The sequence below is a fragment of the Amblyomma americanum genome, chromosome 2 (assembly GCF_052857255.1).
Source record: "Amblyomma americanum isolate KBUSLIRL-KWMA chromosome 2, ASM5285725v1, whole genome shotgun sequence".
In the NCBI taxonomy this organism is placed as follows: domain Eukaryota; kingdom Metazoa; phylum Arthropoda; class Arachnida; order Ixodida; family Ixodidae; genus Amblyomma; species Amblyomma americanum.
The window spans coordinates 213,701,735-213,726,379 of NC_135498.1; the positions used below are offsets into that span (position 1 = coordinate 213,701,735).

The 24,645-nt window shown below is 54.6% G+C and overlaps 1 protein-coding gene across 8 annotated transcripts in view; it reads right to left on the reverse strand.

Moving 5' to 3' along the window:
- LOC144119452 (uncharacterized) overlaps nt 1–24,645 on the reverse strand; it is an 816,664-nt gene that overhangs the window by 519,447 nt on the left and 272,572 nt on the right. The window lies entirely within an intron of this gene.

Sequence of the window (24,645 nt, forward strand, 5' to 3'; positions counted from 1 at the left end):
CAGCGATGCTGGCGCCCTCTCTTGCCAGTTAATGTAACTGACAAGGGAATGCGCTCATCCTCGAGGTGAGACTGCCGCTGCACGGTGCCTCGCGGGAAAGCAAACACAGGGGCTGCAGGGCAGGTCCCCACAGTCCAGAGCAGAAGCAATCAGCGGGAAAAAAACGCCACTGAGTAGCACCATGAGGGTAACTTGTGGCACCGCAGCAGCCGTCCCTTCTGAAAATTCAAGTGATATTTACGCGGACACACGCCGCCGTAGGATCCGGCGTATGAGGAGTTCGCGAAGTAGTAGAGCCGGTGGTGAAAAGAACTAAACCACAACCATTTTCAAAGAGCGTTAGCGCTTATTGCTCGCTTTCGAACGTTTCTTGACCGTTCGAGATTTCAAGATGGCGGACGGAAATCACAGGTCAGCAAAATGTGACCCCCATCATGTGACCGCGCACGAGAAGTTGTCGGCCCGGCACGGCGACGGGTTTACGCCGCTTGGCGGCGTTGCGCTATATATATATGTACCGTCTGAGCGGGTGCCGACACTAGCGCCACTTGGGATCGTCATTAGTAACAAAATTGTCTCCCATCCGTTTGGCGCAGACGGTTCGGAGTGAGGGCAAACGAATCTGCCGTTTGGCCGCACAAAATTGCTAGTCGACATAGCCTGATTTGTGCGAGGAATTCGTAGCAACGACATTTGTTCCTCGAAACCGTAATTAGGGTCACCTTCGGAGGGCCGTGACGGTGGAACCAGTGATCGCAGAAAGATGCCGGTGGAACCAAATAAATCGTTGTTTCGCGATGTATACACTTTGGTATCCGAATTTGTCGAAAGCACAGCTGAAAACAACTTACTTAATGCTCTCCATTTGATTTCGCATTCTCGAATCATACATTAATTTTTGTAGCGAAAGCTACATTGGCCATGAACTCGCAGTATCGCCGTGCTCGCATCCTACTCTTGTAGCACCGCATCACGCGACTGGTCACGTGACCAACCGCGTGACGAACCACGGCGGGCGATACGTGGCCGACCACGTGACCAACCACGTGGTGGGTGGCGGGAGCCACTGAAACTCCCGGACACTCACTGAGTAAAAAATACTCTGTGTCGAGGCTGGGAATCGAACCAGGGCCTGTGGTTTTTGAGGCGGAGACGCTGTCACTCGGCCACGACGGCTCTTTTTTATTCTTTATTGCCTGGAAACAGTGCCGAAAAGAAAAGTGTAAGCACGCTTACGCCACAAAACAGCAGGCCACCTTACCCCTGCATGACGCCTCCTACCAAAACATCAAAAGTCTGGGAGGCACACCCGTGCACCCAGATAGGGGAGCCAGCTAGGCGACTCTTGCAGGGCAGCATATACTTCCCGCACCTAAGCGCATCGTTCAGGAAACAAAGACTTCGACGACCGTGGTTATTCGGCGTGGCGGTCCTTCATGCGGCTCTTTTACAGACTAAGCAGTCTCAGCAACATAAATAGATCATATGGCACAACACAGTGTTTCTCCACAGGCAAAAAAAACGGATACTGTAGGGTGTGATGTCAATGTCCTTCTTAATTGTTCGTTGTAAATGTCCCAGAAGAATATAGCATCAATGCACCGAAAAAAACAATGGCCAATTGTCTCTCGTTTATTGCACCGGCGGCAATTCACCCTGCATTGCGCGACGCATGGGCTCCCATTGGGAACGTCATACAAATGTAGCAAATATTCTGCGCATCACCTGCACATTCTTCCACGCACAGTAGAGAACCTGCAACACATAGGCAAGTTTTGCAAATAAAAAAATGTTGCAGACTTGAGCTTGAGGACCGCTAAACAGGACCGCGCTATCTGAATTTGAATCCTACAGATACCTCGGCATAGAAATAACAAGTGATCTTAACTGTTCGAAGCACATAACGTCCCTTGCTGCTAGCGTTGCCAAATCACTAGGATTCATCAGACGATCGCTCACATTTTCTCCCCCTAAGGTTGGACTAATCGCATACGAAACTTTCATCCGCACTAAACTTGAATATGCATCGAGCATTTGGAATCCCCATCAAAAGTATTTAACACATATGTTAGAGGCCAATCATAATCGAGCCGCTTGGTTTATAATATCAAATTATGATTCTCGGTCGAGTGTTACTAATATCAAATCCTCTGTTGGTTTACCTTCCTTGGCATCCCGTCGTAAGATAGCAAGACTCTGTCTATTTCATAAACTTTATTATAATTTTCCCAACTTCGTGAGAGCCTAATTATGCCCCCTTTAAGATCATCGCGACGTTTGTATAATTGCCGTAGTATTCAACGCATTCATGGTTCAACCAATGCGTTCAATTCCTCGTTCTTGCCAGCTGCCATAGCCGAGTGGAATGTCCTTCCAGACAGTGTTGTGAATGAAGTTAATTCCCTAAAATTTAAACAGATGTTAATTGATTTATTCCCCAAATAATTCCTTTTGAAGGCCATTTTCTTTCTTTTTCTTTTGTTTACTCACTTACTTGCTTGTTTTTCTTTTGAAGTGCTCACAGTTGTATCTACATGTGTTAAGTTTATGTTCCAATTTTTTTCTTTGTGACATAATTACTGTTCGCCCCCCCCCCTTATGTAATGCCCCCTGGGGCCCTTAAGGGTAAATAAATGATGATGATGATGATGAGTAAACAATGACAGTTACATACCTATCCAAGCCTGGGTTTGTCGCCTGATGAAGACTATCTGCGAATCCCTGTAGGTGCCACTGTTGCGAATTTGGTGAAGAGAAACCCCTAGGTAGTGAAGGGTCCTGCAGTCCCAGTTTATGCCACCATAATGACTTGGCGTTGCACCCCAATGGCCCAATTAAAACCCCTTGGATTTATCTAAATTAAAAGCCGCACCTGATACGTCGCAAAACTTCAGTCAAAGCAATTGCTCAAGCACACTCTTTTTGTCAGAACAAAAAAAAAGAGGGCGACATCATCTGCATAGCCTAATATCTTAATTTAACACAGCGCCAGAGAGAAACCACAGATAGATAGGCAGTTAATAACACTGAGGCAAAGGTGTTCAATATGTAGGGCAAACAACAAAGACGATAATGGACAGCCTTGGCGAAGGTAATTTCAATGGAATAGGTTTGGTTAGCTCTTGGTTAACAATTAGCCTTGTATAGGACTCCTTGTAGCACAGTCTTATGCTCCTAAGCAAAACATCTCCAATATTTGCATGCTCTAAGACCGCAAACAAGAAATCGCGACGAACTTTATCAAAGGCCTTGGCAAGGTCAATCTGAATGAGAGCTACTTGTCTGATTTCATCTGATACTGTCTCCACTTCTGAACCTGCAATATGAATATGGGTTTGGATGCGGCGGCCTCTGATACCGCAGACCTGATGCGTGCCTCTTAAGTGAGCGACAAATAGCTGCAGAACCTTTGCTAATTGTTTGTAAGCTTCTTTACAGAGGCATTTTGGACGATATCCCTCAAATGTTTTCAACCGATCTGAATCTGTGCTTTCTGGAATTAATGTAGTATGTCCAGAATAGAAAGTGAGGGGCAAAAAAACAACATCGTAAGAAGCCTGGAAAACTTCCATGAAGTCAGATGCTAGGCAACTGGAAAATGTTTTATAAAACTCACTAGTAATGACGTCTGGTCCAGAAGATTTCTGTGCCGCCAGGTCAGAAATGGCAGATTTAATTTCGTCCAAAGTGATAGGCCTCTCTAATACAGCACGCTGCTGTAGTAGAGGGTTCGAAGTTATTGGAAGCGGGGCAAGGCTTCGAATAAGAGACTGTAATCTGGTGTCACATTTGAACCCGCGCCACCACCAAACAGCTTCCGCTAATAGTCAAAGAAAGCATCAGTAATACCAGGACCATCGCTTTGTGTGCAACCACCATACTGAGTTTCCAATATTTCTTTAGCTAGAGCAGTCTGCCTTTCAGCACTTAGGGCCCGACGAGATAGTTGCTCATCCAGAAACCTCCGTGTCCTAGATCTTATCAAAGCCCCTTTGTATCTCTCGGTTTCAAATTGCTGAAGCTCTACTTTGACGGCAGTGATGTCTTTTACATAGGCCCCTCGGCTAATCATCTCTAACTCATGTAGGTCAACCAACGTACGACCGAGCTCTCGAAGGTGATGTCTCTTCAGAAACGCAATTCTTGATGAGGCTTCAAAAGCAATGTTTTTTTGTTTCTTGTTTAAATAATTCCCGTTTTTTCAAAACTGAGAGATCACCGCATGACCACGTGTCCTTCAAGCAAATAGATACAGCGCGTTTGAAGATTTCATCTGAGAGCAGGCAGCTATTCAGCTTCCACAGCTCCCATCGAGGATGGAGTATGCGCCTACTGTACCTCCCTATCTGAAGAGACACCATGCAGTGACCACTGAAGAATATGGGCCGCACCCAGTAACCACAAACACTGGATAAAATGTCTGCTGAAACGTAAATGCTGTCAAGCCGAGCACTAGAGGAGCACTGAAAATGAGTGAAATGAATGTTATGTCCCTAATCTTGCCCAACATTAACCAGGTTGTATTCGCCTGCCAAATCAGTAAGTAGAGCAGCACTAGGGCCATATCGCTTACTTAACACTGCTCAGTCTTCATCCCTACAAACACATTTTCCCCAGCCCTCGGGAAAATGACAAATGACGTTGACGGCACCAATATCGAAATATTTGCGGCAATAAAAGCGCTTGGGAACTGGGCACGGTGGCAGAGCTAGCATGCGGCACGCTGATAATCCGTTTGTTCTCATCGATCAGCTGTCCTTTGGCCTGCTGCTTCATCCGGCGATGGAGACACTGCGCTAGCCGGTGTGACCAGGACTGCGCAGGGGCTCATCGCTACTCAATGCCACCTACTGGATTCGCCGCCGTATTCATTGTGAGAACTGCATCCTCAACACCGGAAGGAAGCATGCTCGGAGCTCTTGCACATTATGTGCGTTCAGCGCCACTGCTCTCCAACACTATAAAGAGACTGTAGTGGATGAACTTGGCCACTGGGCACGGTGGCACTGATAGCATGCGGCACGCTGACAACCCGTTTGTTCTCATCGTGCAGCTGTGGTTTGGCCTGCTGCTTCATGCCGGCGATGGAGACACTGCGCAAGCCGGGGTGACCAGGACTGCGCAGGGGCTCATCGCTACTCAATGCCACGTACTGAATTCGCCGCCGTATACATTGTGAGAACTGCATCGTCAACACCGGAACGAAGCATGCTCGGAGCTCTTGGCACATGATATGCGTTCAGCGCCACTGCTTTCCGCCGCTATAAGGAGCCTGTCCTGGAAGAACTTGGCCACTGGGCAATGTGGCACTGCTGGCATGCGGCACGCGGCACGCTGACAACCCGTTTGTTCTCATCGTGCAGGTGTCATTTGGCCTGCTGCTTCATCCGGTGATGGAGACACTGCGCAAGCCGGGGTGAACAGGACTGCGCAAGGGCTCATCACTACTCAATGCCACGTACTGGATTCGCCGCCGTATTCATTGTGAGAACTGCATCCTCAACACCGGAAAGAAGCATGCTCGGAGCTCTTGCACGTGATCTGCGCTCAGCGCCACTGCTCTCCACCGCTAGAAAGAGCCTGTACTGGATGAACTTGGCCACTGGGCAAGGTGGCACTGATTGCATGCGGCACGCAGACAACCCGTTTGTTCTAATCGTGCAGCTGTCCATTGGCCTGCTGCTTCATTCTAGCGATGGAGACACTGCGCAAGCTAGGGTGACCAGGACTGCGCAGGGGCTCATCGCTCATTAATGCCACGTACTGGATTCGCTGCCGTCTTCATTGTGGGAACTGCATCGTCAACACGGGAACGAAGCATGCACGGAGCTCTTGGCGCGTGGTTTGCATTGAGCGCCACTGGTCTCCGCCGCTATAAAGAGCCTATCCTGGATGCACTTGGGCACCTAGCGCGGTGGCACTCCTAGCATGCGGCACGCTGACAACCCGTTTGTTCTCGTCGTGCAGCTGTTATTTGGTCTGCTGCTTCATGCCGGCGATGGAGACACTGTGCCAGCTAGGGTGACCAGGACTGCGCAAGGGCTCATCACTACTCAATGCCACGTACTGGATTCGCCGCCGTATTCATTGTGAGAACTGCATCCTCAACAACGAAAGGAAGCATGCTCGGAGCTCTTGCACGTGATCTGCGTTCAGCGCCACTCTTCTCTACCGCTAGAAAGAGCCTGTACTGGATGAACTTGGCCACCGGGCACGGTGGCACTGATTGCATGCGGCACGCAGACAACCCGTTTGTTCTAGTCGTGCAGCTGTCCATTGGCCTGCTGCTTCATGCTGGCGATGGAGACACTGCGCAAGCTAGGGTGACCAGGACTGCGCAGGGGTTCATCGCTGCTCAATGCCACGTGCTGGATTCGCCGCCGTATTAATTGTGAGAACTGAATCGTCAACACAGGAAGGAAGCATGCTCGGAGCTCTTGGCAGGTGATCTGCGTTCAGCGCCACTGCTCTCCAACGCTATAAAGAGCCTGTCCTGGTGAACTTAGCCACAGGACACGGTGGCACTGATAGCATGCGGCACGCTGACAACCCGGTTGTTCTAATCGTGCAGCTGTCCATTGGCCTGCTGCTTCATGCTGGCGATGGAGACACTGCGCAAGCTAGGGTGACCAGGACTGCGCAGGGGCTCATCGCTACTCAATGCCACGTACTGGATTCGCCGCCGTATTCATTGTGGGAACTGTATCGTCAACACCGGAAGGAAGCATGCTCGGAGCTCTTGGCACGTGATCTGCGTTCAGCGCCACTGCTCTCCACCGCTATAAAAAGGCTGTCCTGGATGAACTTGGGAACTGGGCACGGCGGCACAGCTAGCATGCAGCGCGCTGACAACCCGTTTGTTCTCATCGTGCAGCTGTCATTTGCCTGATGCTTCATGCCGGCGACGGAGACACTGCGCAAGCTAGGGTGACCAGGACTGCGCAAGGGCTCATCACTACTCAATGCCACGTACTGGATTTGCCGCCGTATTCATTGTGAGAACTGCATCCTCAACACCGGAAGGAAGCATGCTCGGAGCTCTTGCACGTGATCTGCGTTCAGCGCCACTGCTCTCCACCGCTATGAGGAGCCTGTATTGGATGAACTTGGCCACTGGGCACGGTGGCACTGATGGCATGCGGCACGCTGACAACCCGTTTGTTCTAATCGTGCAGCTGTCCTTTGGCCTGCTGCTTCATGCCGGCGATGGAGACACTGCGCAAGCTAGGGTGACCAGGACTGCGCAAGGGCTCATCACTACTCAATGCCACGTACTGGATTTGCCGCCGTATTCATTGTGAGAACTGCATCCTCAACACCGGAAGGAAGCATGCTCGGAGCTCTATCACGTGATCTGCGTTCAGCGCCACTGCTCTCCACCGCTAGAAAGAGCCTGTCCTGAATGAACTTGGCCACTGGGCACGGTGGCACTGATTGCATGCGGCACGCAGACAACCCGTTTGTTCTAATCGTGCAGCTGTCCATTGGCCTGCTGCTTCATGCTGGCGATGGAGACACTGCGCAAGCTAGGGTGACCAGGACTGCGCAGGGGCTCATCGCTACTCAATGCCAGGTGCTGGATTCGCCGCCGTATTCATTGTGAGAACTGAATCGTCAACACCGGAAGGAAGCATGCTCGGAGCTCTTGCACGTGATCTGCGTTCAGCGCCACTGCTCTCCACCGCAAGAAAGAGCCTGTCCTGAATGAACTTGGCCACTGGGCACGGTGGCACAGCTAGCATGCGGCACGCTGACAACCCGTTTGTTCTCATCGTGCAGCTGCCATTTGCCTGATGCTACATGCCGGCGATGGAGACACTGCGCAAGCCGGGGTGACCAGGACTGCGCAGGGGCTCATCACTACTCAATGCCACGTGCTGGATTCGCCGCCGTATTCATGTGAGAACTGAATCGTCTACACCGGAAGGAAGCATGCTCGGAGCTCTTGGCACATGATCTGCGTTCAGCGCCACTGCTCTCCACCGCTATAAAGAGGCTGTCCTGGATGAACTTGGGAACTGGGCACGGTGGCACAGCTAGCATGCGGCACGCTGACAACCCGTTTGTTCTCATTGTGTAGCTGTCATTTGGCCCGATGTTTCATGCCGACGATGGAGACACTGCGCAAGCCGGGGTGAGCAGGACAGCGCAGGGGATCATTGCTACTCTATGCCACGTACTGGATTCGCCGCCGTATTCATTGTGGGAACTATATCGTCAACACCGGAAGGAAGCATGCTCGGAGCTCCTGGCGCGTGATCTGCGTTCAGCGCAACTGCTCTCAACCGCTATAAAGAGCCTGTCCTGGATGAACTTGGCCGCTCGGCATGGTCGCACTGCTAGCATGCGGCACGCTGACAACCCGTTTGTTCTCATCGATCAGCTGTCCTTTGGCCTGCTGCTTCAACCGGTGATGGAGACACTGCGCAAGCCGAGGTGACCAGAACTGCGCAGGGGCTCATCCCTACTCAATGCCTCGTACAGGATTCGCCGCCGTATCCATTGTGAAAAATGCATCCTCAACACCGGAAGGAAGCATGCTCGGAGCTCTTGCACGTGATCTGCGTTCCGCGCAACTGCTCTCCACCGCTATAAAGAGGCTGTCCTGGATGAACTTGGGAACTGGGCACGGTGGCACAGCTAGCATGCAGCACGCTGACAACCCGTTTGTTCTCATCGTGCAGCTGTCATTTGGCCTGATGCTTCATGCCGTCGATGCAGACACTGCGCAAGCCGGGGTGACCAGGACTGCGCAGGGGCTCATCACTACTCAATGCCACGTGCTGGATTCGCCGCCGTATTCATGTGAGAACTGAATCGTCTACACCGGAAGGAAGCATGCTCGGAGCTCTTGGCACATGATCTGCGTTCAGCGCCACTGCTCTCCACCGCTATAAAGAGGCTGTCCTGGATGAACTTGGGAACTGGGCACGGTGGCACAGCAGCATGCGGCACGCTGACAACCCGTTTGTTCTCATTGTGTAGCTGTCATTTGGCCCGATGCTTCATGCCGACGATGGAGACACTGCGCAAGCCGGGGTGAGCAGGACAGCGCAGGGCATCATCGCTACTCTATGCCACGTACTGGATTCGCCGCCGTATTCATTGTGGGAACTATATCGTCAACACCGGAAGGAAGCATGCTCAGAGCTCTTGGCGCGTGATCTGCGTTCTGCGCAACTGCTCTCAACCGCTATAAAGAGCCTGTCCTGGATGAACTTGGCCACTCGGCATGGTGGCACTGCTAGCATGCGGCACGCTGACAACCCGTTTGTTCTCATCGATCAGCTGTCCTTTGGCCTGCTGCTTCATCCGGTGATGGAGACACTGCGCAAGCCGAGGTGACCAGAACTGCGCAGGGGCTCATCCCTACTATATGCCTCGTACAGGATTCGCCGCCGTATTCATTGTGAAAACTGCATCCTCAACACCGGAAGGAAGCATGCTCGGAGCTCTTGCACGTGATCTGCGTTCAGCGCCACTGCTCTCCACCGCTATATAGAGCCTGTACTGGATCAGGAGTGCAAACTGCTGGGCTAGTTGGCTCATATTGCATAGAAAAGGAACCAGCGAAAATAGACGCAAGACAAGAACAAAGGAGGCACACACCACACCACAACACCACAACACAACCACACCACACCACAACGCTTGTCTTGCGTCTATTTTCGCTGGTTCCTTTTCTATGCCTGTACTGGATGAACTTGCCACTGGGCACGGTGGCACTGATAGCATGCGGCACGCTGACAACCCGTTTGTTCTAATCGTGCAGCTGTCCTTTGCCCTGCTGCGTCATGCCGGCGATGGAGACATTGCACAAGCTAGGGTGACCAGGACTGCGCAGGGGCTCATCGCTACTCAATGCCACGTGGTGGATTCGCCGCTGTATTCATTGTGAGATCTGAATCGTCAACACCGGAAGGAAGCATGCTCGGAGCTCTTGGCACGTGATCTGCGTTCAGCGCCACTGCTCTCCATCGCTATAAAGAGGCTGTCCTGGATGAACTTGGGAACTGGGCACGGTGGCACAGCTAGCATGCGGCACGCTGACAACCCGTTTGTTCTCATCGTGCAGCTGTCATTTGGCCTGATGCTTCATGCCGGCGATGGAGACACTGCGCAAGCCGGGGTGAGCAGGACAGCGCAGGGGATCATCGCTACTCTATGCCACGTACTGGATTCGCCGCCGTATTCATTGTGGGAACTATATCCTCAACACCGGAAGAAAGCATGCTCGGAGCTCTTGCACGTGATCTGCGTTCAGCGCCACTGCTCTCCACCGCTATAAAGAGCCTGTATTGAATGAACTTGGCCACTGGGCACGGTGGCACTGATAGCATGCGGCACGCTGACAACCCGTTTGTTCTAATCGTGCAGCTGTCCTTTGGCCTGCTGCTTCATGCCGGCGATGGAGACACTTCGCAATCTAGGGTGACCAGGACTGCGCAAGGGCTTATCACTACTCAATGCCACGTACTGGATTTGCCGCCGTATTCATTGTGAGAACTGCATCCTCAACACCGGAAGGAAGCATGCTCGGAGCTCTTGCACGTGATCTGCGTTCAGCGCCGCTGCTCTCCACCGCTAGAAAGAGCCTGTCCTGAATGAACTTGGCCACTGGGCACGGTGGCACTGATTGCATGCGGCACGCAGACAACCCGTTTGTTCTAATCGTGCAGCTGTCCATTGGCCTGCTGCTTCATGCTGGCGATGGAGACACTGCGCAAGCTAGGGTGACCAGGACTGCGCAGGGGCTCATCGCTACTCAATGCCAGGTGCTGGATTCGCCGCCGTATTCATTGTGAGAACTGAATCGTCAACACCGGAAGGAAGCATGCTCGGAGCTCTTGCACGTGAACTGCGTTCAGCGCCACTGCTCTCCACCGCTAGAAAGAGCCTGTCCTGAATGAACTTGGCCACTGGGCACGGTGGCACAGCTAGCATGCGGCACGCAGACAACCCGTTTGATCTAATCGTGCAGCTGTCCATTGGCCTGCTTCTTCATTCCGGCGATGGAGACACTGCGCAAGCCGGGGTGAGAAGGGCTGCGCAGGGGCTCATCGCTACTTTATGCCACGTACTGGATTCGCCGCCGTATTCATTGTGGGAACTATATCGTCAACACCGGAAGGATGCATGCTCGGAGCTCTTGGCGCGTGATCGGCGTTCAGCGCAACTGCTCTCAACCGCTATAAAGAGCCTGTCCTGGATGAACTTGGCCACTCGGCACGGTGGCACTGCTAGCATGCGGCACGCTGACACCCCGTTTGTTCTAATCGTGCAGCTCTCCTTTGGCCTGCTGCTTCATGCTGTCGATGGAGACACTGCGCAAGCCGGGGTGACCAGGACTGCGCAGGGGGTCATCACTACTCAAAGCCACGTGTTGGATTCGCCGCCGTATTCATTGTGGAAATTGTATCGTCAACACCGGAAGGAAGCATTCTCGGAGGTCTTTTCGCGTGATCTGCGTTCAGCGCAACTGCTCTCAACCGCTATAAAGAGCTTGTCCTGGATGCACTTGGGAACTGGGCACGGTGGCACAGCTAGCATGCGGCACGCTGACAACCCGTTTGTTTTCATCGTGCAGCTGTGATTTGGCCTGATGCTTCATGCCGGCGATGGAGACACGGCGCAAGCCGGGGTGAGCAGGACTGCACAGGGGCTCATCGCTACTCTATGCCACGTTCTGGATTCACCGCCGTATTCATTGTGGGAACTATATCGTCAACACCGAAGGAAGCATGCCCGGAGCTCTTGGCGCGTGATCTGCGTTCAGCGCAACTGCTCTCAACCGCTATAAAGAGCCTGTCCTGGATGAACTTGGCCACTCGGCACGGTGGCGCTAATAGCATGCGGCACGCTGAGAACCCGTTTGTTCTCATCGATCAGCTGTCCTTTGGCCTGTTGCTTCATGCCGGCGATGGAGACATTGCGCAAGCCGGCATGACCAGGACTGCCCAGGGGCTCATCGCTACTCAATGAGGCGTACTGGATTCGCCACCGTAATCATTGTGGGAACTGTATCGTCAACACCGGAACGAAGCATGCTCGGAGCTTTTGGCACGTGATCTACGTTCAGCGCCACTGCTCTCCACCGCAATTAAGAGTCTGTCCTGGATAAACTTGGCCACTGGGCACGGTGGCACAGCTAGCATGCGGCACGCTGACAATCCGTTTCTTCTAGTCGTGCAGCTATCATTTGGCCTGCTGCTACATGCCGGCGATGGAGACACTGCGCAAGCCGTGCGGACCAGGACTGCGCGGGGGCTCATCGCTACTCAATGCCACGTACTGGATTCGCTGCCGTATTCATTGCGGGAACTGCATCGTCAATACCGGAAGGAAGCATTCTCGGAGCTCTAGGCACGTGATCAGCGTTCAGCGCCACTGCTCTCCACCGCTATAAAGAGCTTGTCCTGGATGAACTTGGCCACTAGGCACGATTGCACTGCTAGCATGCGGTACGCTGACAACCCGTTTGTTTTCATTGTGCAGCTGTCCTTTGGCCTGCTGCTTCATGCCGGCGATGGAGACACTACGCAAACCGGGTTGACCGGGACTGCGCAGGGGCTCATCGCTACTCAAAGCCCGTACTGGATTCGCCACAGTATTCATTGTGGGAACTGTATCGTCAACACCACAAGGAAGCATGCTCGGAGCTCTTGGCACGTGATCTGCGTTCAGCGCCACTGCTCTGCACGTTGAGAACAAACGGGTTGTCAGCGTACCGCATGCTAGCAGTGCCACCGCCACCAGTGGCCAAGTTCATCCAGGACAGGCTCTTTATAGCGGTGGAGAGCAGTGGCGCTCAACGCAGATCACGTGCCAAGAGCTCCGAGCACGCTTCGTTCCCGTGTTGACGATGCAGTTCTCGCAATGAAGACGACGGCGAATCCAGTACGCGGCATCCAGGACTGCGCAGGGGCTCATCGCTACTCAGTGCCACGTGCTGGATTCGCCACTGTACTCATTGTGGGAATTGTACCGTCAACACCGGAAGCCAGCATGCTCGGAGCTCTTGGCACGTGATCCGTGTTCAGCGCCACTGCTCTCCACCGCTTTAAGGAGCCTGTTCTGGATGAACTTCGCCACTCGGCACGGTGGCAGTGCTGGCATACGGCACGCTGACAACATGTTTGTTCTCATCGTGCAGGTGTCCTTTGGCATGCTGCTTCATGCCGGCGATTGGACTCTTCGCAAGCCGGGTTGACCGGGAGTGCGCAGGGGCTCATCGCTACTCAATGCCACGTACTGGATTCGCCGCCGTATTCATTGCGGGAGCTGTATCGTCAACACCGGAAGGAAGCATGCCCGGAGCTCTTGGCACGTGATCTTCGGTCAGCGCCACTGCTCTCCACCGCTATAAAGAGGCTGTCCTGGATGAACTTCGCCACTGGGCACGGTGGCACAGCTAGCATGCGGCACGCTGAGAACCCGTTTGTTCTCATCGCGCAGCTGTCATTTGGCCTGCTGCTTCATGCCGGGGATGGAGACACTGCGCAAGCCGGGGTGACCAGGACTGCGCAGGGGCTCGTCGCTACTCAATGCCACGTACTGGATTCGCCGCCGTATTTATTGCGGGAACTGCATCGTCAACTCCTGTAGGAAGCATTCTCGGAGCTCTAGGCACATGATCTGCCTTCAGCGCAACTGCTCTCCACCGCTAAAAGAGGCTGTCCTGGATGAACTTGGCCACTGCGCACGGTGGCACTGCTAGCATGCGGCACGCTGACAAACCGTTTGTTCTCATCCTGCAGCTGTCCTTTCGCCTGCTGCTTCATGCCGGCGATGGAGGCACTGCGCAAGCTAGGGTGACCACTACTGCGCAGGAGCTCATCGCTACTCAATGCAGCGTACTGGATTCGCCGTCGTCTTCATTGCGAGAACTGCATCGTCAACACGGGAACGAAGAATGCTCGGAGCTCTTGGCACGTGATCTGCGTTGAGCGCCACTGCTCTCCGCCGCTATAAAGAGCCTGTCCTGGATGAACTTGGCCACTGGTGGCGGTGGCACTGCTAGCATGCGGTACGTTGACAACCCGTTTGTTCTCAACGTGCAGCTGTCCTTTGGCCTGCTGCTTCATGCCGGCGATGGAGACACAGCGCAAGCCGGGGTGACCAGCACTGCGCAGGGGCTCATCGCTACTAAATGCCACGTGCTGGATTCACCGCCGTATTCAATGTGGGTTCCCGGGTTCGAACCCGAACATGGCGGCTAACTTTTTATGGAGGAAAAACGCTAAGGCGCCCGTGTGCTGTGCGATGTCAGTGCACGTTAAAGATCCCCAGGTGGTCGAAGTTATTCCTGAGCCCTCCACTACGGCACCTAATTCTTCCTTTCTTCTTTCATTCCCTCTCTTCTCCCTTCCCTTACGGCGCGGTTCAGGTGTCCAACGATATATGAGACAGATACTGCGCGATTTCCTTTCCCCAAAAAACCAATTATTATTATTATTCATTGTGGGAATTTTATCGTCAACACCGGAAGGAAGCATGCTCGGATCTCTTGGCACGTGATCTGCATTCAACGCCACTGCTCACTTCCGCTATAAAGAGGCTGTCCTGGATGAACTTGGCCACTGGGCACGGTGGCACAGCTTGCATGCGGCACGCTGACAACCCTTTTGTTCTCATCGTGCAGCTGTCATTTTGCCTGCTGCTTCATGCCTGCGAGGAGACACAGCGCAAGCCGGGGTGACCAGAACTCAGCAGGGGCTCATCGCTACTCAATGCCACGTACTGGATTCGCCACCGTCTTCATTGTGGGAACTGTATCGTCAACCCCGGAAGGAAGCATGCCCGGAGGTCTTGGCACGTGATCTGCGTTCAGCGCCACTGCTCTCCACCGCTATAAAGAGGCTGTCCTGGATGAACTTGGCCACTGGGCACGGTGGCACAGCTAGCATGCGGCACGCTGACAATCCGTTTCTTCTAGTCGTGCAGCTATCATTTGGCCTGCTGCTTCATGCCAGCGATGGAGACACTGCGCAAGCCGTGGTGACCAGGACTGGGCAGGGGCTCATCGCTACTCAATGCCACGTACTGGATTCGCCGCCGTATTCATTGTGAGAACTGAATCGTCAACTTCGGAAGGAAGCATGCTCGGAGCTCTTGGCACGTGATCTGCGTTCAGCGCCACTGCTACCGCTGTGAAGAGCCTGTCCTGGATGAACTTTGCCACTCGGCTCGCTGGCACTGATAGCATGCGGCATGCTGACAACCCGTTTGTTCTAATCGTGCAGCTGTCCTTTGGCCTGATGCTTTATGCCGGCGATGGAGACACTGCGCAAGCTAGGGTGACCAGTAGTGCGCAGGGGCTCATCGCTCCTCAATGCCGCGTACTGGATTCGCCGTAGTCTTCATTGCGAGAACTGCATCGTCAACACGGGAACGAAGCATGCTCGGAGCTCTTGGCACGTGATCTGCGTTGAGCGCCACTGATCTCCGCCGCTATAAAGAGCCTGTCCTGGATGAACTTGGCAACTTGTTGCGGTGGCAGTGCTAGCATGCGGGACGCTGACAACCCGTTTGTTCTCATCGTGCAGCTGTCATTTTGCCTGCTGCTTCATGCTTGCGAGGAGACACAGCGCAAGCCGGGGTGACCAGAACTCAGCAGGGGCTCATCGCTACTCAATGCCACTTACTGGATTCGCCACCGTCTTCATTGTGGGAACTGTATCGTCAACCCCGGAAGGAAGCATGCCCGGAGGTCTTGGCACGTGATCTGCGTTCAGCGCCACTGCTCTCCACCGCTATAAAGAGGCTGTCCTGGATGAACTTGGCCACTGGGCACGGTGGCACAGCTAGCATGCGGCACGCTGACAATCCGTTTCTTCTAGTCGTGCAGCTAACATTTGGCCTGCTGCTTCATGCCGGCGATGTAGACACTGCGCAAGCCGGGGTGACCAGGACTGCGCATTGGCTCATCGCTCCTCTATGCCACGTGCTTGATTCGCCGCCGTATTCATTGTGGGAATTGTATCGTCAACACCGGAAGGAGGCATGCTCGGATCTCTTGGCACGTGATCTGCGTTCAACGCCACTGCTCAATGCCGCTATAAAGAGGCTGTCCTGGATGAACTTGGCCACTGGGCACGGTGGCACAGCTAGCATGCGGCACGCTGACAACCCGTTTGTTCTCATCGTGCAGCTGTCATTTTGCCTGCTGCTTCATGCCTGCGAGGAGACACAGCGCAAAAAGGGGTGACCAGAACTCAGCAGGGGCTCATCGCTACTCAATGCCACGTACTGGATTCGCCACCGTCTTCATTGTGGGAACTGTATCCTCAATACCGGAAGGAAGCATTCTCGGCGCTCTGGGCACGTGATCTGCGTTCAGCGCCACTGCTCTCCGCCGCTATAAAGAGCTTGTCCTGGATGAACTTGGCCACTAGGCACGGTGGCACTGCAAGCATACGGTACGCTGTCAACCCGTTTGTTCTCATTGTGCAGCTGTCCTTTGGCCTGCTGCTTCATGCCGGCGATGGAGACACTACGCAAACCGGGTTGACCGGGACTGCGCAGGGGCTCATCGCTACTCAAAGCCCCGTACTGGATTCGCCACAGTATTCATTGTTTGAACTGTATCGTCAACACCACAAGGAAGCATTCTCGGAGCTCTAGGCACGTGATCTGCGTTCAGCGCCACTGCTCTCCACCGCTATAAAGAGGCTGTCCTGGATGGACTTGGCCATTGGGCACGGTGGGTCAGCTAGCATGCGGCACGCTGACAACCCGTTTGTTCTAATCGTGCAGCTGTCCTTTGGCCTGCTGCTTCATGCCGGCGATACACTGCGCAAGCCGGGGTGACCAGGACTGTGCAGGGGCTCATCGCTACTCAATGCCACGTACTGGATTCGCCGCCGTATTCATTGTGTGAACTGTTTCGTCAAAACCGGAAGGAAGCATGCTCGGAGCTCTTGGCACGTGATCTTCGTTCAGCGCCACTCCTCTCCACCGCTATAAAGAGCCTCTCCTTGATGAACTTGGCCACTCAACACGGTGGCACTGCTAGCATGCGGCACGCTTACAACCCGTTTGTTCTCATCGTGCAGCTGTCATTAGGCCTGCTGCTTCATGCCGGCGATAGAGACACTGCGCAAACCGGGGTGACCATTACTGGGCAGGGGCTCATCGCTACTCAATGCCACGTCTTGGATTCGCCGCCGTATTCATTGTGAGAACTGAATCGTCAACTTCGGACGGAAGCATGCTCGGAGCTCTTGGCACGTGATCTGCGTTGAGCGCCACTGATCGCCGCTATAAAGAGCCTGTCCTGGATGAACTTGGCAACTTGTTGCGGTGGCACTGCTAGCATGCGGGACGCTGACAACCCGTTTGTTCTCATCGTGCAGCTCTCCTTTGGCCCGCTGCTTCATGCCGGCGATGGAGACACTGCGCAAGCCGGGGTGACCAGAACTCCGCAGGGGCTCATCGCTTCTCAAAGCCCCGTACTGGATACGCCACCGTATTCATTGTGCGAACAGTATCGTCAACACCGGAAGGAAGCATGCTCGGAGCTCTTGGCACGTGATCTGCGTTCAGCGCCACTGCTCTCCACCGCTATAAAGAGGCTGTCCTGGATGGACTTAGCCATTGGGCACGGTGCCACAGCTAGCATGCGGCACGCTGACAACCCTTTTGTTCTCATCGTTCAGCTGTCATTAGGCCTGCTGCTTCATGCCGGCGATGGAGACACTACGCATACCGGGTTGACCGGGACTGCGCAGGGGCTCATCGCTACCCAATGCCACGTACTGGATTCGCCGCCGTATTCACTGTGGGAACTGTTTCGTCAACACAGGAAGGAAGCATGCTCGGAGCTCTTGGCACCTCATCTGCGTTCAGCGCCAATGCTCTCCACCTCTATAAAGAGCCTGTCCTGGATGAACTTGGCCACTGGGCGCGGTGGTACTGCTAGCATGCAGCACGCTGACAACCCGTTTGTTCTCATCGTGCAGCTGTGATGTGGTCTGCTGCTTCATGCCGTCGATGGAGACACTGCGCAAGCCGGGGTGACCAGGGCTGCGCAGGGGCTCATCGCTACTCAACACCACGTGCTGGATTCGCCGCCGTATTTATTTTGGGAATTGTATCGTCAACACAAGAAAGAAGCATGCTCGGCGCTCTTGGCACGTGATCTGCGTTCAGCGCCACTGCTCTCCACCGCTATAAAGAGGCTGTCCTGGATGGACTTGGCCATTGGGCACGGTGGGTCAGCTAGCATGCGGCACGCTGACAACCCGTTTGTTCTAATCGTGCAGCTGTCCTTTGGCCTGCTGCTTCATGCCGGCGATACACTGCGCAAGCCGGGGTGACCAGGACTGTGCAGGGGCTCATCGCTACTCAATGCCACGTACTGGATTCGCCGCCGTATTCATTGTGTGAACTGTTTCGTCAAAACCGGAAGGAAGCATGCTCGGAGCTCTTGGCACGTGATCTTCGTTCAGCGCCACTCCTCTCCACCGCTATAAAGAGCCTCTCCTTGATGAACTTGGCCACTCAACACGGTGGCACTGCAAGCATGCGGCACGCTTACAACCCGTTCTCATCGTGCAGCTGTCATTAGGCCTGCTGCTTCATGCCGGCGATAGAGACACTGCGCAAACCGGGGTGACCATTACTGGGCAGGGGCTCATCGCTACTCAATGCCACGTCTTGGATTCGCCGCCGTATTCATTGTGAGAACTGAATCGTCAACTCGGACGGAAGCATGCTCGGAGCTCTTGGCACGTGATCTGCGTTGAGCGCCACTGATCTCCGCCGCTATAAAGAGCCTGTCCTGGATGAACTTGGCAACTTGTTGCGGTGGCACTGCTAGCATGCGGGACGCTGACAACCCGTTTGTTCTCATCGTGCAGCTCTCCTTTGGCCCGCTGCTTCATGCCGGCGATGGAGACACTGCGCAAGCCGGGGTGACCAGAACTCCGCAGGGGCTCATCGCTTCTCAAAGCCCCGTACTGGATACGCCACCGTATTCATTGTGCGAACAGTATCGTCAACACCGGAAGGAAGCATGCTCGGAGCTCTTGGCACGTGATCTGCGTTCAGCGCCACTGCTCTCCACCGCTATAAAGAGGCTGTCCTGGATGGACTTAGCCATTGGGCACGGTGCCACAGCTAGCATGCGGCACGCTGACAACCCTTTTGTTCTCATCGTTCAGCTGTCATTAGGCCTGCTGCTTCTTGCCGGCGATGGAGACACTACCCATACCGGGTTGACCGGGACTGCGCAGGGGCTCATCGCTACCCAATGCCACGTACTGGATTCGCCGCCGTATTCACTGTGGGAACTGTTTCTTCAACACAGGAAGGAAGCATGCTCGGAGCTCTTGGCACCTCATCTGCGTTCAGCGCCAATGCTCTCCACCTCTGTAAAGAGCCTGTCCTGGATGAACTTGGCCACTGGGCGCGGTGGTACTGGTAGCATGCAGCACGCTGACAACCCGTTTGTTCTCATCGTGCAGCTGTGATGTGGTCTGCTGCTTCATGCCGTCGATGGAGACACTCCGCAAGCCGGGGTGACCAGGGCTGCGCAGGGGCTCATCGCTACTCAACACCACGTGCTGGATTCGCCGCCGTATTTATTTTGGGAATTGTATCGTCAACACAAGAAAGAAGCATGCTCAGAGCTCTTGGCACGTGATCTGCGTTAAGCGCCACTGCTCTCCACCGCTATAAAGAGCCGGTCCTGGATGAACTTGGCCACTCAGCACGGTGGCACTGCTAGCATGCGGCACGCTGACAACCCGTTTGTTTTCATCGTGCAGCTGTCCTTTGGCCTGTTGCTTCATGCCGGCGATGGAGACATTGCGCAAGCCGGGGTGACCAGGACTGCGCAGGGGCTCATCGCTACTCAATACCACATGCTGGATTCGCCGCCGTATTCAATGTGGGAATTGAATCGTCAACACCGGAAGGAAGCATGCTCGGAGCTCTTGGCACGTGATCTGCGTTCAGCGGCACTGCTTTCCACCGCGATAAGGAGCCTGTCCTGGATGAACTTGGCCACTGGGCACGGTGGCACTGCTAACATACGGCACGCTGACAACCCGTTTGTTCTTGTCGTGCAGCTGTCATTTGGGCTGCTGCTTCATGCCGGCGATGGAGACACTGCGCAAAGCGGGGTGAGCAGGACTGCGCAGGGACTCACCGCTACTCAATGCCACGTACTGGATTCGCCGCCGTATTCATTGTGGGAACTGTTTCGTCAACACTGGAAGGAAGCTTGCTCGGAGCTCTTGGCACGTGATCTGCGTTCAGCGCCACTGCTCTCCACCGCTATAAAGAGGCTGTGCTGGATGGACTTGGCCATTGGGCACGGTGGCACAGCTAGCATGCGGCACGCTGACAACCCGTTTGTTCTCATCGTGCAGCTGTGATGTGGTCTGCTGCTTCATGCCGTCGATGGAGACACTGCGCAAGTCGGGGTGACCAGGGATGCGCAGGGTCTCATTGCTACTCAACACCACGTGCTGGATTCGCCGCCGTATTGATTTGGGAATTGTATCGTCAACACAAGAAAGAAGCATGCTCGGAGCTCTTGGCACGTGATCTGCGTTCAGCGCCACTGCTCTCCACCGCTATAAAGAGCCGGTCCTGGATGAACTTGGCCACTCGGCACGGTGGCACTGCTAGCATGCGGCACGCTGACAACCCGTTTGTTCTCATCGTGCAGCTGTCCTTTGGCCTGCTGCTTCATGCCTGCGAGGAGACACAACGCAAGCCGGGGTGACCAGAACTCAGCAGGGGCTCATCGCTACTCAATGCCACGTACTGGATTCGCCACCGTCTTCATTGTGGGAACTGTATCGTCAATACCGGAAGGAAGCATTCTCGGCGCTCTAGGCACGTGATCTGCGTTCAGCGCCACTGCTCTCCGCCGCTATAAAGAGCTTGTCCTGGATGAACTTGGCCACTAGGCACGGTGGCACTGCAAGCATGCGGTACGCTGACAACCCGTTTGTTCTCATTGTGCAGCTGTCCTTTGGCCTGCTGCTTCATGCCGGCGATGGAGACACTACGCAAACCGGGTTGACCGGGAATGCGCAGGGGCTCATCGCTACTCAAAGCCCCGTAGTGGATTCGCCACAGTATTCATTGTTTGAACTGTATCGTCAACACCACAAGGAAGCATTCTCGGAGCTCTAGGCACATGATCTGCGTTCAGCGCCACTGCTCTCCACCGCTATAAAGAGGCTGTCCTGGATGGACTTGGCCATTGGGCACGGTGGCACAGCTAGCATGCGGCACGCTGACAACCCGTTTGTTCTAATCGTGCAGCTGTCCTTTGGCCTGCTGCTCCATGCCGGCGATACACTGCGCAAGCCGGAGTGACCAGGACTGTGCAGGGGCTCATCGCTACTCAATGCCACTTACTGGATTCGCCGCCGTATTCATTGTGTGAACTGTTTCATCAAAACCGGAAGGAAGCATGCTCGGAGCTCTTGGCACGTGATCTTCGTTCAGCGCCACTCCTCTCCACCGCTATAAAGAGCCTCTCCTTGATGAACTTGGCCACTCAACACGGTGGCACTGCTAGCATGCGGCACGCTTACAACCCGTTTGTTCTCATCGTGCAGCTGTCATTTGGCCTGCTGCTTCATGCCGGCGATAGAGACACTGTGCAAACCGGGGTGACCATTACTGGGCAGTGGCTCATCGCTGCTCAATGCCACGTCTTGGATTCGCCGCCGTATTGTGAGAACTGAATCGTCAACTTCGGAAGGAAGCATGCTCGGATCTCTTGGCACGTGATCTGCATTCAACGCCACTGCTCACTGCCGCTATAAAGAGGCTGTCCTGGATGAACTTGGCCACTGGGCACGGTGGCACAGCTAGCATGCGGCACGCTGACAACCCGTGTGTTCTCATCGTGCAGCTGTCAGTTGGCCTGCTGCTTCATGCCGGCGATGGAGACACTGCGCAAGCCGGGGTGACCAGAACTCCGCAGGGGCTCATCGCTTCTCAAAGCCCCGTACTGGATACGCCACCGTATTCATTGTGCGAACAGTATCGTCAACACCGGAAGGAAGCATGCTCGGAGCTCTTGGCACGTGATCTTCGGTCAGCGCCACTGCTCTCCACCGCTATAAAGAGGCTGTCCTGGATGAACTTCGCCACTGGGCACGGTGGCACAGCTAGCATGCGGCACGCTGAGAACCCGTTTGTTCTCATCGCGCAGCTGTCATTTGGCCTGCTGCTTCATGCCGGGGATGGAGACACTGCGCAAGCCGGGGTGACCAGGACTGCGCAGGGGCTCGTCGCTACTCAATGCCACGTACTGGATTCGCCGCCGTATTTATTGCGGGAACTGCATCGTCAACTCCTGTAGGAAGCATTCTCGGAGCTCTAGGCACATGATCTGCCTTCAGCGCAACTGCTCTCCACCGCTAAAAGAGGCTGTCCTGGATGAACTTGGCCACTGCGCACGGTGGCACTGCTAGCATGCGGCACGCTGACAAACCGTTTGTTCTCATCCTGCAGCTGTCCTTTCGCCTGCTGCTTCATGCCGGCGATGGAGGCACTGCGCAAGCTAGGGTGACCACTACTGCGCAGGAGCTCATCGCTACTCAATGCAGCGTACTGGATTCGCCGTCGTCTTCATTGCGAGAACTGCATCGTCAACACGGGAACGAAGAATGCTCGGAGCTCTTGGCACGTGATCTGCGTTGAGCGCCACTGCTCTCCGCCGCTATAAAGAGCCTGTCCTGGATGAACTTGGCCACTGGTGGCGGTGGCACTGCTAGCATGCGGTACGTTGACAACCCGTTTGTTCTCAACGTGCAGCTGTCCTTTGGCCTGCTGCTTCATGCCGGCGATGGAGACACAGCGCAAGCCGGGGTGACCAGCACTGCGCAGGGGCTCATCGCTACTAAATGCCACGTGCTGGATTCACCGCCGTATTCAATGTGGGTTCCCGGGTTCGAACCCGAACATGGCGGCTAACTTTTTATGGAGGAAAAACGCTAAGGCGCCCGTGTGCTGTGCGATGTCAGTGCACGTTAAAGATCCCCAGGTGGTCGAAGTTATTCCTGAGCCCTCCACTACGGCACCTAATTCTTCCTTTCTTCTTTCATTCCCTCTCTTCTCCCTTCCCTTACGGCGCGGTTCAGGTGTCCAACGATATATGAGACAGATACTGCGCGATTTCCTTTCCCCAAAAAACCAATTATTATTATTATTATTCATTGTGGGAATTTTATCGTCAACACCGGAAGGAAGCATGCTCGGATCTCTTGGCACGTGATCTGCATTCAACGCCACTGCTCACTTCCGCTATAAAGAGGCTGTCCTGGATGAACTTGGCCACTGGGCACGGTGGCACAGCTTGCATGCGGCACGCTGACAACCCTTTTGTTCTCATCGTGCAGCTGTCATTTTGCCTGCTGCTTCATGCCTGCGAGGAGACACAGCGCAAGCCGGGGTGACCAGAACTCAGCAGGGGCTCATCGCTACTCAATGCCACGTACTGGATTCGCCACCGTCTTCATTGTGGGAACTGTATCGTCAACCCCGGAAGGAAGCATGCCCGGAGGTCTTGGCACGTGATCTGCGTTCAGCGCCACTGCTCTCCACCGCTATAAAGAGGCTGTCCTGGATGAACTTGGCCACTGGGCACGGTGGCACAGCTAGCATGCGGCACGCTGACAATCCGTTTCTTCTAGTCGTGCAGCTATCATTTGGCCTGCTGCTTCATGCCAGCGATGGAGACACTGCGCAAGCCGTGGTGACCAGGACTGGGCAGGGGCTCATCGCTACTCAATGCCACGTACTGGATTCGCCGCCGTATTCATTGTGAGAACTGAATCGTCAACTTCGGAAGGAAGCATGCTCGGAGCTCTTGGCACGTGATCTGCGTTCAGCGCCACTGCTACCGCTGTGAAGAGCCTGTCCTGGATGAACTTTGCCACTCGGCTCGCTGGCACTGATAGCATGCGGCATGCTGACAACCCGTTTGTTCTAATCGTGCAGCTGTCCTTTGGCCTGATGCTTTATGCCGGCGATGGAGACACTGCGCAAGCTAGGGTGACCAGTAGTGCGCAGGGGCTCATCGCTCCTCAATGCCGCGTACTGGATTCGCCGTAGTCTTCATTGCGAGAACTGCATCGTCAACACGGGAACGAAGCATGCTCGGAGCTCTTGGCACGTGATCTGCGTTGAGCGCCACTGATCTCCGCCGCTATAAAGAGCCTGTCCTGGATGAACTTGGCAACTTGTTGCGGTGGCAGTGCTAGCATGCGGGACGCTGACAACCCGTTTGTTCTCATCGTGCAGCTGTCATTTTGCCTGCTGCTTCATGCTTGCGAGGAGACACAGCGCAAGCCGGGGTGACCAGAACTCAGCAGGGGCTCATCGCTACTCAATGCCACTTACTGGATTCGCCACCGTCTTCATTGTGGGAACTGTATCGTCAACCCCGGAAGGAAGCATGCCCGGAGGTCTTGGCACGTGATCTGCGTTCAGCGCCACTGCTCTCCACCGCTATAAAGAGGCTGTCCTGGATGAACTTGGCCACTGGGCACGGTGGCACAGCTAGCATGCGGCACGCTGACAATCCGTTTCTTCTAGTCGTGCAGCTAACATTTGGCCTGCTGCTTCATACCGGCGATGTAGACACTGCGCAAGCCGGGGTGACCAGGACTG